Source organism: Schistocerca nitens, chromosome 2, assembly GCF_023898315.1.
Source record: "Schistocerca nitens isolate TAMUIC-IGC-003100 chromosome 2, iqSchNite1.1, whole genome shotgun sequence".
NCBI classification, from domain to species: domain Eukaryota; kingdom Metazoa; phylum Arthropoda; class Insecta; order Orthoptera; family Acrididae; genus Schistocerca; species Schistocerca nitens.
Genome location: NC_064615.1, coordinates 1,021,639,608 through 1,021,653,723, shown reverse-complemented (window position 1 = coordinate 1,021,653,723; position 14,116 = coordinate 1,021,639,608). Strand labels below are relative to the sequence as shown.

General features: G+C 42.1%; 1 protein-coding gene across 9 annotated transcripts in view; it reads right to left on the bottom strand.

Annotated features, from left to right (window-relative positions):
- LOC126237366 (prolyl 4-hydroxylase subunit alpha-2) overlaps positions 1–14,116 on the bottom strand; it is an 840,261-nt gene that overhangs the window by 107,353 nt on the left and 718,792 nt on the right. For 6 of the 9 annotated variants that reach the window (XM_049947441.1, XM_049947446.1, XM_049947445.1 and 3 more), the window contains one exon: positions 11,909–11,979. The exons of the other annotated variants lie outside the window; for them this stretch is intronic. The gene's annotated coding sequence lies outside the window, so the exon portion shown is untranslated. The remainder of the gene's footprint in view (positions 1–11,908; positions 11,980–14,116) is intronic. 9 annotated transcript variants of the gene reach the window in all.

The following is a 14,116-nucleotide window of genomic DNA, read 5'->3' as shown; positions in this document are numbered from 1 at the left end:
GCTGTATTGTACGAGCGAGGCGAAGCGAGCGCAGCCGCGGCTGAGCGGCGAACTGGGCAACTTCGCCAGGCTTCCGTACTTCATGAACAAACTACTTCATTTGAAAGCTTCACGGCAAAGAGTGAAATGAATGAATTAGTTCACGGGAATGAACGAGTTCGACCCATCTCTAATCCACAACAGAATGCGTGACGTACAGGTAGGTGCGGAGAACAAGCCTGAACTCGAGCGCCATTGTTCGTGATTCCAAGTGCAGTAATCAAAAGGAACAGTAACAGGTGCGACGGGCCAGCCACCTGGCGACAGTGACTCATCGTCCCAATAAAGTTCACGCTGCACCTACACTAGAAAGCTTCGCGGAAGGACAATACGCGCGTAGACAGAATCAGTATTTTGCGATTCGGATAACCAGCGATTCCGATAGCCAGGGTTCGGGTAATCGGAGTTCTAATACACAAGCTATACTAGCGCTGTAAGTGTACTTGTCTGTTCTATTCTCATAACTTTCATCCAATTTTTTAAAATTTTTATTATGTAAGCTGATGCTTCTGACACGGCATTTAAAAAATCCAGGCAACGCAGCTATTCTGCCGGGCTAGGGCGGTGCCATCTAATTCTGTGGTCTCCAGTGAATGATTGTGTGTCTGGCGTAACGAATGAGAACTACAGTTAAGGTATGACACGTTGCGAAGAGGGGAAGATGCAGACGAAGGAAGTTTGGGGGGGGGGGGGGAGGAGAGTATTTGCGAGCGCCAGAACCGGGCCTTTAGATAAACTACTCTCGCAAAAGATTTATTGCAACAGGTGCTCCGCGAACATGGAGATACCTGCACGCCGCCGACAAAGTTTCCGGGCAGCGGCGTCGCGACCTCCGTAATTGGAGTTGCAAACGACTGTGGTCCGCCAACCGCATCGTAAATTGTGCACGCGACTCTTACCAGGCACCATTCCCAACACAGCAGGAGAACCCGTGCGCCAATCCCGGACGCAAAATATCGCGTGTGCGACTCCGCAGCAGGAGGGTCGTTTGATATTTCACAGAACACCATCATCCTTTCTCTGGTTTTCCCCCCTTGCTTTTTTCTTCTCGTTTCGGGTAGGCCACCCAGGTACCTCGATATACGAGGGTCGTTCTGAAAGTAATGCCTCCTATTTTGTTGTGGTGACTTTGGACGTCCGCGCCAGATGTCACTGGTGTAGTGCTAATGCTTAAACCTTCCTCCTTCATTTGCAGGTGGTTCCGTTGTTCTGCGGTAGCTGGCGCCAGCAGAGGAGTGTCCCAAAATGGAGACTCATCTTCGACCATAAATATAATAGACTGGCCCTGACGTCATTTTCGTGGCTCCAACATCTCTGGGCTAAAGTCACGTGAATGTGGGCAAAACATGGTTGTTTCGTGTTGCGCTTATGGCTGTACTCAGCGTTTTGTCGGGGGAAATAGCATTACCTTTCACGTGTAAGTGTTTCTATGATAGTGCAGATGCGTTTATTGAAATCTGCTGAAGTGACTTTTATATGTTTTTTACACTTGAAATATGGTATCACGTAAATTAAAGTGTTGAAAGTGATGCCTGTAAAGTCAGACTCATATTACATTTTGGAAAGTATCTGTGATAATTCGGTTACAGAAGTAAGTATAACTGTTCCTCGTTCCTACTCATAGGTTCCCTAAGGATGAAAACCGAAGGCAGCTTTGGATACAGGCCCTGAAACGGAAAAACTTTAAGCCATCTGCACATACACGCCTTTGCTCGAAGCACTTCGAGGAGAAGCGTTTTGATAGATTAGTTATTATTTATAATGTATATTAATATTTATATTTACAGTGTCTGTCATTTTTCAAAAAATGGCTCTGAGCACTATGGGACTCAACATCTTAGGTCATAAGTCCCCTAGAACTTAGAACTACTTAAACCTAACTAACCTAAGGACATCACACACACCCATGCCCGAGGCAGGATTCGAACCTGCGACCGTAGCAGTCCCGCGGTTCCGGACTGCAGCGCCAGAACCGCTAGACCACCGCGGCCGGCCATTTTTAAAACTGATGTTTTTATAGGGCTGAGACTGGAGGGAATTGGCTATCCCGACACTTTTTGATTTTCCGGAGCATATGAAATCGAAGAGGCCTAAGCTCCGTAAATCACACACTAGAAGGTGTTCGTTAGACGATGCCTCGTCTTCTGAAATCTGTGCTTCCAATGCCTGTAAGTCTGAATGTTGTTAGAATAATTCCCATATCCCATTTTCTTTTATACGTGGCTAGAGCTCAAAACGCGGCGAATCCAATGTTTAAAGTTTTGACACGAGCCCACTCTTAGTGTTTAAAAGAATTTTAACGACATTTTACTTTAATTGTTTATAGTAATTTCGTCCCGCTGCCCACCAGAGTGGTGTTCGATGTATTTGTTAGATTTTATAAATGGTACTGTGAACAAATCCATGTCAAATGTAGTTCTGGCATAATTTTTCGCAAATAAAAAAGTAATTTTTGTTGGAAGCGTTTGGCAGTCAATTGAGAAATGTGGGGAAAATACGATACAAACATAGGATGGCAGACCGCTGATTTGAAATCCCGCCACGTTTTGCCACCAGTCACGTGGTTTATGTTGGAGCCACACCAGCCCTTTAGCTTCTGCACAGCAAGGCCAGTCTACTAGTATCTATGGTCGAAGAGTCTCATACGGATGCCCGTGTAAAACAGCGATGTGTGATTGAATTCCTCACTGCTGAAGAAATTGCGCCGATTGATATCCATCGACGCTTGCTAAAGGTGTGTGGAGAAAATGCAATAGAAGTGAGCAACGTGAGGCGATAGGTGAAAAAGATGCGCATGACAAGCTACGGCCCGGTCGACCCTGGACAGCTGTCATCCCTCGCAATGAAGAGTCTTGATCAACTCATCCGTGGTGATCGGCGGATATCGACCAGAGAATTGTGAGAAACAAGCTGAATATCGGCTGTAAAGCCTTGGAAACATTGTCGGATTATCTCGGTAATCGCACAGTCTGTGCGAGATGGATCCAGCGGATGCTAACAGAAGAACAAAAAACTCATCGAACAGGTATTTGTCGGGACCTGAGGGACCAATATGAAGCTGAAGGTGACAATTTTCTTAATAGCATCGTCACCGGAGATGAGACATGGTGTCACCACGGAATCAAAAAGGCAGTTCACGGAATGCCGACATGCGAATTCTCCGTCGAAGAAGAAACTCACGACACAGCCGTCCGCAAGCAAAGTGATGTGCACAGTCTTCTGGGATAGCCAGGGTGTGGTGCTTCTGGATGTCCTGGAGCCTGGAGAAACTGTCAATTCAGCACGCTACAAGACGACACTGACTAAGCTGAAAGACCGAATTTCCAGGGTATGGCCGGAGAAGAAGACCAACTGTCACCTGCAACATGATAACGCCAGTCCCCACACCAGTTTTACGACCACGCACCTCACTGCAAAATTCGCATGGACTGTCTCACCATATCCACCGTACAGTTCCGATTTAGCGCCTTCAGACTTGACTTTTGTCAAAGCTACATCTAAATCTACGTGATTACTCTGCTATTCACAATAAAGTGCCTGGCAGAGGGTTCAATGAACCACCTTCATGCTGTCTCTCTACCGTTCCACTCTCGAACGGCACGTGGGAAAAACGAGCCCTTAAGTTTTTCCGTGCGAAGCCTGATTTCTCTTATTTTATTGTGATGATCATTTCTCCCTCTGTAGGTGGGTGCCAACAGAATGTTTTCGCAACAATCGGAGGAGAAAACTGGTGATTGAAATTTCATGAGAAGATCCCGTCGCAACGAAAAACGCCTTTGTTTTAATGATTGCCACTCCAATTCACGTATCATGTCTGTGACACTATCTCCCTGTAACACTCCCTTATAATTTGGTGTATCCGCTCGTTCGCGGATCTGAATAGCAGCCCAAATAAGTATTAATTAATGTGACCGTGTACCTAATGGGGCTGGCAATCGGATTGGACTGCTTGGGAGTTGTTACATTCCATTCTGTCCTTCTCAAATGCTGCAATAATGAAATGTCTGGTGGCAAGAGAACAACAACAAAGCTTCACTAATCAAGACCTATATTCATACCAAAAACAAAATAAGGAGACAGCCACTGCCTTCGTCAATACACTGTTAATGACGACTAATCTCAACACAGGCTTCCTCGCTATTCATAATTGTCACACGCAACATACAATCACTGTAATCCAAATAATGCCGGCGCGGTAGACGCGGAATCTCAATAACGGCACATAAATATCACTGAATCACTCTGTTAATTATACTTTCTCACTTTCCCGTATAATACTAACACAAAGGGGTTGAACCGCGGCGATGGCCACTCCCTTTGTCGGTAATTCTTATTAAAAATTGCTGGCTTCTGCACAGCTCTCTGCCCGCCTCGCGGGAACCTACCCAACACAGCACTGCTCTGACTGAACTGACTCTCGCTCTCGCGACCCGACACACTATCGATAGTTGCCCTGTCGACCTGTGCTGATGCAAACTTAGTAGTAAGGGCCTGCGGACCCCTTACATCCCCTATTTCGCGGTAATACGAAACGAGCTGCCCTTCTTTGTACTTTTTCGATGTCATCCGTCAGTCCCACCTGATGCGGATCCCACACCGCACAGCAGTACTCCAGAATAGGGCGGATAAGCGTAGGATAAGCAGTCTCTTTGGTAAACATTTTGCACCTTCTAAATGTTCTGCCAATATTATCTATGTGATCGTTCCAATTTAAGTTACTTGTAATTGTAATCCCTAAGTATTTAGTTGAATTTACAGCCCTCAGATTTGTGTGACTTATCGCGCAATCGAAATTTAGCTGATTTCTTTTAGTACTCATGTGAATAACTTCGCACTTTTCGCAGCTGTAAGGAATTGGTTGGCCTCAGCTGGTTCCGATTTTTACAAGAGCGGCACGCAGGCTGTGGTTCATCGTTGGCAAAAGTGCATAACGAATGGTGGTGACTATGTGGAAAAATGATACTCTGTATGTGATATATTGCTCTGTTTAGCCGTGTTGTTGTGATTTATTTCTGTACAGTAGTGTCCATGAATAGAAATAGGAGGCATTACTTACGCAACGACCCTCTTAAAACTTTTTCGCTCAGGACAGACCTCGATCTACGGCAAGTAGTTGCGGACTCTGGCCGCGATGTTCTTTACTCCCTGGCGACCACAGGAATGACTCTCTTAGAACAGGGGTGTCATGAAACACGTTTTGCTTCTGCTTCCATCCAAAAATACCCTTGATCTAAGGCGAAATCCACCGTTAACTCATGTAAATATTTTGCAGTATCTGTCAGCTGTGGTGGCTTCACCATGCTGTATTTCCAGTGCTCGGGAACAGAGCTGGTCAGTCTCGAACGATTCGTTCCTCGGTTACGCCTTAGACATCGCGACCTCGTCTGTTATGTTTTTCCAGTCTAAATTTTGAGCTCCTTGTTGGGTGTTTCCTGTATTCTCCCATGTCTTTGAATTATCCCTACACCGTCCGTGCCTTTGTCCATCCTGATTTTCCAACTTATTTGTTAGTTACTTATTTGTTGGTTCTTTTCCTTTCACGATTACAGCATTCAAGCACCTAATGAGACTATGGATGTATGAGTGACCAGTAGTACAGGAGTTTGGCGTTGCATGACAGACGTCTAACCAGCTAGTATATTGCCTTCAGCTTGCGTTATGTTTTATTGAATAGAAAACAATACTGTTCGACGACAAAAGAACTCACGAAGTGTATGGACTTGAATCGAAATAAACCTGATTTAATTTTTATCTCCATAAGTAAGAGGGAGAACCTCTTGCTACTTTTTGTCAGTTGTTTCATTCTTCTCTTGTTAGCTGCTCTTATGGTCTCCTTCTTGCATGTATCTGTACGGACACATAATGTAAGTTTTACTGTATAATAAGTAACGATAAATGAAATTCATTGTATTACGCTTCTTCAATTTAATGTCAACATTACGTTTTAATACCTCATCTCCTGGACCAAGTGGAGAGTTTTTGTGAATAGAATTAGCCGGCTTGGTCGATCTGGTTCAGACGTCATTGTGACCATCTCATTGAAGTACTAGGGCTATTCGGAAAGTAAGTTCTGATTGATCGCAAAATGGAAACCACTTTGAAAATCAGAAGTATTTTATCCGGAACAGTTAGCTACATTCCAGCCACTGCTCTACATAGTCACCACTCCGGCTTAGGCATTTGTCGTAGCGTTGTACGAATTTTCCAATACCCTCGTCATAGAAGGCAGTCGCCTGTGCTTCCCGCCAATTCTCTACGCTCAGCTATAGCTCGTTGTCTGTGCGAAAATGTTGTTTTCATAGCCAGTAGTTAGTGTGAGCAGAGATGAAACACAGGGGGAACAATTACGGGCTGTAGTGCGGGTGATCAAACACTTCCCATTGGAAACGCTGCAGGAGCATTTTCATTGCCCCTGCAGATTGCGACCGAGAATTGTCACGAAGCAGGAAACGTATGACAGTTCTGTAATGTCGGCTGCATAACATCAGGCGAAATCTCTCACCTGCACCTCATACTTGGCGGGAGACACTATTTTCTACGCATCTTTACGTGCTCACCATGCGCTCAGAACTGAATAGAGCGAAGTGATGTAACGGACAGGCATACTAGAAACACTGTCGAACACATAGGCCTATGTGCAAAAGCTAGATTTTCACAGTGGTTTCCATTTCTTGACCGATCGGAACTTACTTTCCGAATGTCCCTCGAAATTACTATTATATTTATTACGAGTACATAAGACCTGCTTGTTTTTTCTTGGAAGTTCGATTTCCCAGTGCGAACAGAAATTGGAGGACTTATAATTTAAAATTTCACGGTCACAGGATTTTAACTACGCCAATTAATCCCAGTTTCTTATTACGTAGGTACAGTCGTGAGCGAAAGATATTTTATTGTAAAACATTTGTCATGAAAAACTTAAAAATAGTTTTGTTTGGTGTGATCTGAAACCATTATTCTCTAATGAATCGATCCGACTTTGGACATTATTTAATCTGAAAGATTTTTCGTATCTCCTCCTCCGCTCAGATCGCACATAACGGTCGTTACAATATTCCAACCTTAAGTGCAGTTTCTCAGAGCCTGCTGCCAGTGGATTATTGCAATTTCGCTCTGTCGTAGTTGTGGAGTACTGTAAAGAACATAAAGGTCTCCTCAACCAAAAGGTTGGTTTGAAATCCTCGGTGCTTTACTATGCATGGTCCTGTTGGAACTAGTAAGCCCTTCAGATTTTTGAAGGAACTTACTCAGGCACTACTACCAACCATGTTGCAACAACGCTTTCTTCACGTACACAAATCATTTTCAGAGGCGAAAGAAGAAAAAAAAAGAAAAAAAAGAGAGAGAGAGAAAAGAAACACTAATCATAGGTCCTGCTGTGGATTGAAAGCGTAAACTTCAGGTTTGCAGTCTGGTCCTTACCCATTTAGCGACCGAGCCACTGGAAGGTTCACAGTTGTTGGTGAAGTGTTTTAGTTTCTCTAGTATCTGTTTTAGCTCATTAGGAGCTTCGCTGATGACTATGACAACACTGAGACTAAAACTGCTGAGATGCAGTGTTTCTGCCTCTATTCATTCCGCTAGGAGCGCCAAGCCATCTCCTAGCGGCGGATAGTAGCGTGATACTTGTCACAACTGCAATTACGGATGGCAAAATTATGTAAAAGCCAAAACCATCGAAGGGCCAATACTTTCCGCCAGCGAGAAGGCAATTATTACTCTTTCGTCACGGAAGCATGATGATCGCAGACAAAGAATCGGCGGAAAATGTGGGAATACAGTTATGGGGATGTACCGTGAAACCAGTAAGGGAGTCAAGACAGCTTGGACTGGTAACTGTCTTGGGCGAAGCACGTCACCTAAATAACAGAGAAGATAAACGAGCATAATAATTACGTAAGGCATAATATGAATTACGAAGTCTCGTTTGCACAGTATAATCAATTAATCTCGATTTCGAAGCATCCATTTCATGGTCTTTCTGTTAAATCAGTCATTATAATTATTGAGCGTACAACATTCCGCTACTAGTTCGTGACTCTCGCTTTCATTAGCTGGTATCATGTGAACCATCCATGGGCAACGTAGCAGTCATAAAACTAAGTTATCACGATCAAAAATTCTCGGCTTACCTTTACTCAAATCTGTGTTCCACTATTCCATGGCATTATCGTTGCTCCACCAGTGGGACTCTTTTTCTTCAGCTGCACCTCAGACCATTTTGTTATCACGCAAACCGATATTTAGTACAACGCTCAATCCAGTGAATAATAAGTTCACAACGTCATCTGAATGCAATGAGTCATCAGCTCTTCTTTCTCATTCCGAAGATAACAACACTTGCCGTACTGCCTGTTGGTTTTCATCTCCGGATCGGCCGACGTTTGTTTAAGATTTTTCTGACGTTTCGCCATCATGAGAGGCTGGCATTGTCAAAGAAGTAACGCCAGGTCCGGCTTTTCTGCCATACATCCCCAGAATGAGCGACACAGTAAGTTTATATTGCACAAACTCGACGAAAAGACTGTTTACAATCCGACCAACAAGACGGAAGTGTACTTCAGATCGGCACAGGACAAAAGCTACCCACTTGCAATATTGGGATTTTATCGCATACCTTGTACATGTGGAAAAGTCTGTGTTGGACTGAGTAGGCGATCCATCAATACTAAGATCACTGGTGGTTGCAACAAGTGCAGAAATCATCTGTGGCGGATCATGCGATGTGTGTGACCAACTAAATAATGAAATTCGCGGACACGCAGATTCTCGCTGTGGAGAAGAGCTATCTTTCCTTCTTCTGCCTTCGTCTCGAATCTGCGCGGTGTCGGCATGGTTAATTTAAGGGGTGGTCGGACGTCCTTCCTCCTCCCCCCCCCCCCCCCCTCCAACAAAAACATATGTATCATTACTCATGTGAAAGTGTGCGACAGTTTATTAAACGTTTGCGAATCGTGTACCTGAGGCGGGACTCGAATATTAGTTCGATATTCCCCTAGTCGGATGTGGTTAACGGCCTAAAATCTACATCCAGGCTGAAACGCAAACCGACCCTCTTCGTTAAACCGCGGGTGGATTCGAGCCTGGGCCGTCCCAAAAGTGGAGCTTAAACACGCACGGTTATCCGGGCGTATAGGCAAAAAAATCACCACGGCCGTTTCTTCAGGAACCCGTAGACATTCACAAATATGACAGAAGTTTTAACAAGCAGAAACCCTCAAGGTAAACGGATCTCGGATGCAGCGAACGTTGCAGGTAATAAGAAGAGAAACACAGGCGGCAGTGACCAAGGAAAAGTCCTCAGACATTTGCGAGACAGGTACATTATTATAATCTCTGGCCACAACTTTTGATAATGCAGCCACTTGTGCTGGCGAAACATCGGAAAAATTGTTGAACAAACGTCGACCGAAGATCCTGGGGTCTTAAAACGTGGCCACGAAGTACTCGGCAATTTTTTATAACAGCGCTTTGTTGTGTTGAAGCAAATATTTACATTAGTTGCCTGCATGAATTTATTTTACGCATGCCATGTTTATGCCAACAGAAAAGGTCCATGAAACTGTTATGGAATCCCTTCGGGCTGCTTCCCGTTTATACATTAATCAGGTTATTAATCTGTTCTGGTGAAACGCCTCTTCCAAATCCTTCAAGTAGGTCAAGTTTCCCTCCATTCTTCTCGACATGGACTACATCTACATCGTCCAGCAAGATCACTTGTTGTCATTTTTGGAATTGGCATAAACAGCTGAAGACTCTTAGTTGTCACCTGAGGTTGTTAGCTTACAGTTCACTGGGCAATTCATTGTACTAAACATCAGATGGTGTGATAACAAGTGGACAGTCAGACACACTGCTGAAGAAAGAAGGCACGTTGGTGAAGTAGCAGTACTGTGATGACAAGGAACGGAGGGAAATAAGTTGGAGCTTTTGAAGTATGACGATTTTTTATCCAGAAAGCTTTAATTTATCACCACTGAAAAATTCACGTTCTTCTGACTGGTGATTTGCACATTGACTTCAAATGATGTGAGCATGACACGTGGCTCTCGAAACGCACTGCACTGCGTTAACATTACTGCACTGTGTGTTGTATCCTAAATGGGTAAGACAATCCATGTTTCAAGTTTCAGTTACAGGTGAAGTCATCACATCGTCACATCATGAGTGTGAAATGTACATGGCTCAGGGACGCTCGCAGATCTGTGTTTTCACACGTAATAAATTTATGAGAGCTGTCATTGAATATGGATCGATACCCTGGTAATTTGGATGGACAGAGTAAAAAATGAAGAGGTACTGAGAAGAGTGGGAAAGAAATGACAGTTGCTAGATGTAATAAAAAGAAGAAAAAGAAATTGGATTGGGCATATGTTAGGAAAAACTGATGGACTGATAAAAACAGTTTTAGAAAGTTATGTAGAAGGGAAAAGGAAGCGAGGAAGGAAGAGATTTCAGATACTGGATGACGTGATGGACGGTACAACACACAGCAGCCTTAAGAAGGAAGCAATGGATCACAGAAAATGGAGAGGCAAAGTACCTGCTAATATAGGAGATAACTGATGATGATGACCCTGGTAAGGACTCCTCCCCTACTGTTGAATCTGTACATCGCAGAGGCAAAGTGTGAAATGAAAGATAGGTTCAGAAGTGGGATCAAAATTCAGGGTGAAAAAATATCAGTGATAAGATTTGCTGACTACATTTCTAACTTCAGTGAAAACAAGGATGAATCACGGGTCATACTGACTGAAAGGAACCGTCTACTGAGCACGGAATATGGATTAAGAATAAAGCGATGAAAGATGGAAGTAATGAGGAGTAGCAGGAATGAGAACAGCGAGAAACAAAATATCGAAATTGGAGACCAAGAAGTAGACAAGGGAATTCTACTACACTGTACGCATATTAACGTACGACGGACGAAATAAGGAGTTTATGAAAACCGGACTAGTATAAACAAAGAGGGAGTTCCTGGCCAAAAGAAGCGTGCTAGAGTCAAAAACTGAGATTAATATGACGAAGAAATTTCTGAAATGTACATTTACATCGCAGTGCTGTATGGATGTGAATTACGGACTGTGGGGAACCAGCAAAAGAAGAAATCGAAGCGTTTGAGGCTATATAAGGATGCTGAAAATTAGGTGGACTGATGAGGGAAGGAATAATGAGATTCTCAGCGAGGAGAGTATCATATGGAAAACACTAGCAATAAGAAGGGACAGGGTAATGGAACACAGGTTAAGTAAGACATCATGGTACTAGAAAAAGCTGTGAGGGGTAAAAACTGTAGAGAGACTGAGATTGGAATATATCCAACAAATAATTGAGGTGATAAGGTGTGAGTGCTACTCTTGAGATGAAGAGGTTTGTACAGAAATAGACGTCGTGCCGGGCAGTAGTGATCCCCCGCCCAAAAGAAAATTAACTTGAAACAGAGAATGTGAAATTGAAGAGAATCTCTGTCGTAAGCACAATAAATCTGTTCACTACTCGAAGATTACGTATCTCCACCACAAGGAGAGCAGGAGATTAAATTACAGATTAACAACAGTTAGTTATGGAAGATGGAAACGAAAAGCACCATACGATCTCACAAGAATAAAGACTGAGGCACATAAAATAAATCATATAATTAGAATAGAACAACAAACCATTTTCCGAGATTTCACTATAGTCATGCACAGAGCGTAACTTTTGGACAAGTAGCAACGCACTATCAAAAAGAAATACAACAATTAAGAATCTATCAAGGACAAAATCAAGAACATTTGATTTAAGGCGACACCAGATTTAAAGAAAAGAACGAGAGTTAGTACGGTGAAAAAGATAATAAACACTATATTCAAGCGATTAAATAACTAACCGTCAAGTGGGGTTCTCCAGCAGTTTATTCTCAGCTGACAGACGAATGTCGGGATGTGAAATTCTACCAACCTGTAAAAAGAAACACATTATCAGTCTAAAGAAGTAAGATAACAAAAACGAAGATCCAAGTCAATATATGAAATAAACTGTGTCTCAAGAGAAAAAATGCCGAATTTCTGTCTTTAATTTCTGTCAATTATCACAAACAAATTGTCTCCAGTCTATCAATTTCGGTCCATTATGATCATTCTCAGATCTGTCACGAAAAATAAACAAAATAAAACTGCAAGACAGTCTATATCTGTAAACGATAAACTATAAAATTATAAAACGGTACTAATTTCATACCTACTTTGATTTCAAAACATTTCCATGGAGAACCTCTCATACTGGCTTTTGATCTGGTTATGGATATCTACAGAAATTTATCTAAGGGGTTAGGAAGGAGCAGGATTCTACAAATTTCTTTCTATAGCTGTGACAGTAACAATTAAATTTTACAGGAGGTACACAATGTGTACTGTAAATATTTATTGTAGTTAGATTATTATGACACCTAAAAGATACATATGAGTCATTAGCATGTACGCAATAAATCTTTTTATTATGTTATGTCGATTACTGATGTCACCTTTTTTATCTCAGTGTTGTGAAATTAGGGCCTCATTACTTCTCTGTGTTCGCAATTCCTACAACTTACCAACAAAATGACTAACAAGTTTGAAAATAAAAGTATAAAATATTCACAAATGGTAATTTTGTTCATATCAGTAATGTCAGGGTGCCAGCGGAAACTGAAAATCAGACATACAAAAACAGCAGATAAACTGCAAAAATTCTGACGGACAAAGAAGATTAGACAGTTATGATGTGCAACTGCTCACAGAAATGGAGGAGGAGGACTTTGCTGATTCTATGTACAAACTGTTTAAGAAACACATTTACAAACTTTGGGGTATACTCGTAAATCTAAAATAAAGGAAAAAGGCAAAATGAAAATTTTTCCAATTTTCCAACATTTTGAAGTTGAAAAGAAAGTATAAGGTCAATACATTCAAAGTAAAAATCCTCAATTAAAGTCTGTAACAAATAACCAAAATAAGGCTAAATAATCAATAAATAAATATTTTATGATAATATCAATGCATGTCAGACTATTGCACTCATTGTGTTACTCGATGGCAATGTGTTGCTATGGGGACATGTTTACATTTGACATTTATGTGATTTGATGTCAGTCTACCCTGAACGTTTCACCTGTGTCGTGCTGAGGCACCTGTTAAGTGTTCCATTTAACCATGGAAAGATATTCATTTTATGAAACGTGATTTTTATGTGAGGGCAAGCATATGGTAATAAACGAGAGGCTGAAACAAAACGCTTTTTCCGGTAGAAAACACTTACTTAATGCAACCTGGTATTTACTGTCGCTTTACCGATATACGAATCGTAGCGACTGTGAAGATCACAGTACTTCTGATCTAGCTCGGTAACGAAAGGACAGAAGAGACTAAACCTGCGATTTCGTAGAATCATAATCACTTCTAGGAATGGATGAGAATTCAGCACTGAATAAAAATTCTGTGTTCCAGATTCCAGGCAGGAACAAGTGCCACTTCTTGCGGGCGCCTCTGGACCTGGTTTGCTGGACTGAACTCTTTCACACATACATTGCTATTCACTCTCCATGTCTTTCCAGAGAAATGGGGCAGTACTTTTAAACATAATTGATTTTTTTTATTTCAGCGTTTAAAGCTGCATAAAAAATTACCTCGAGGACTCATTTACTACTGCTAAATATGACTGTGACCTGATAAATTGATGATATACATAATTATCGCCTTTGGACAATATTTGAAACAATGGTTAATTGATTATACGCATTGACTTATATTCTGTACTTCCCTTTCAATACATTAAAAACTTTTTTCGTAATAATAAAATTCAACTGTTTTCAAGTTAGTTACGTGATGTGCAACAAAAGAAAAATGAAAGCCTAGTGTGCTCTCCGCAAGTAAATTCAGTCTAAGGTAAGAAATGAATTAAGTTTATCAGCCGGCCGTTGTGGCCGAGCTGTTCTAGGCCCTTCAGTCCGGAATCGCGCTGCTGCTACAGTCGCAGGTTCGAATCCTGCCTCGGGCATGGACGTGTGTGATGTCCTTAGGTTAGTTACGTTTAAGCAGTTCTAAGTCTAGGGGACTGATGA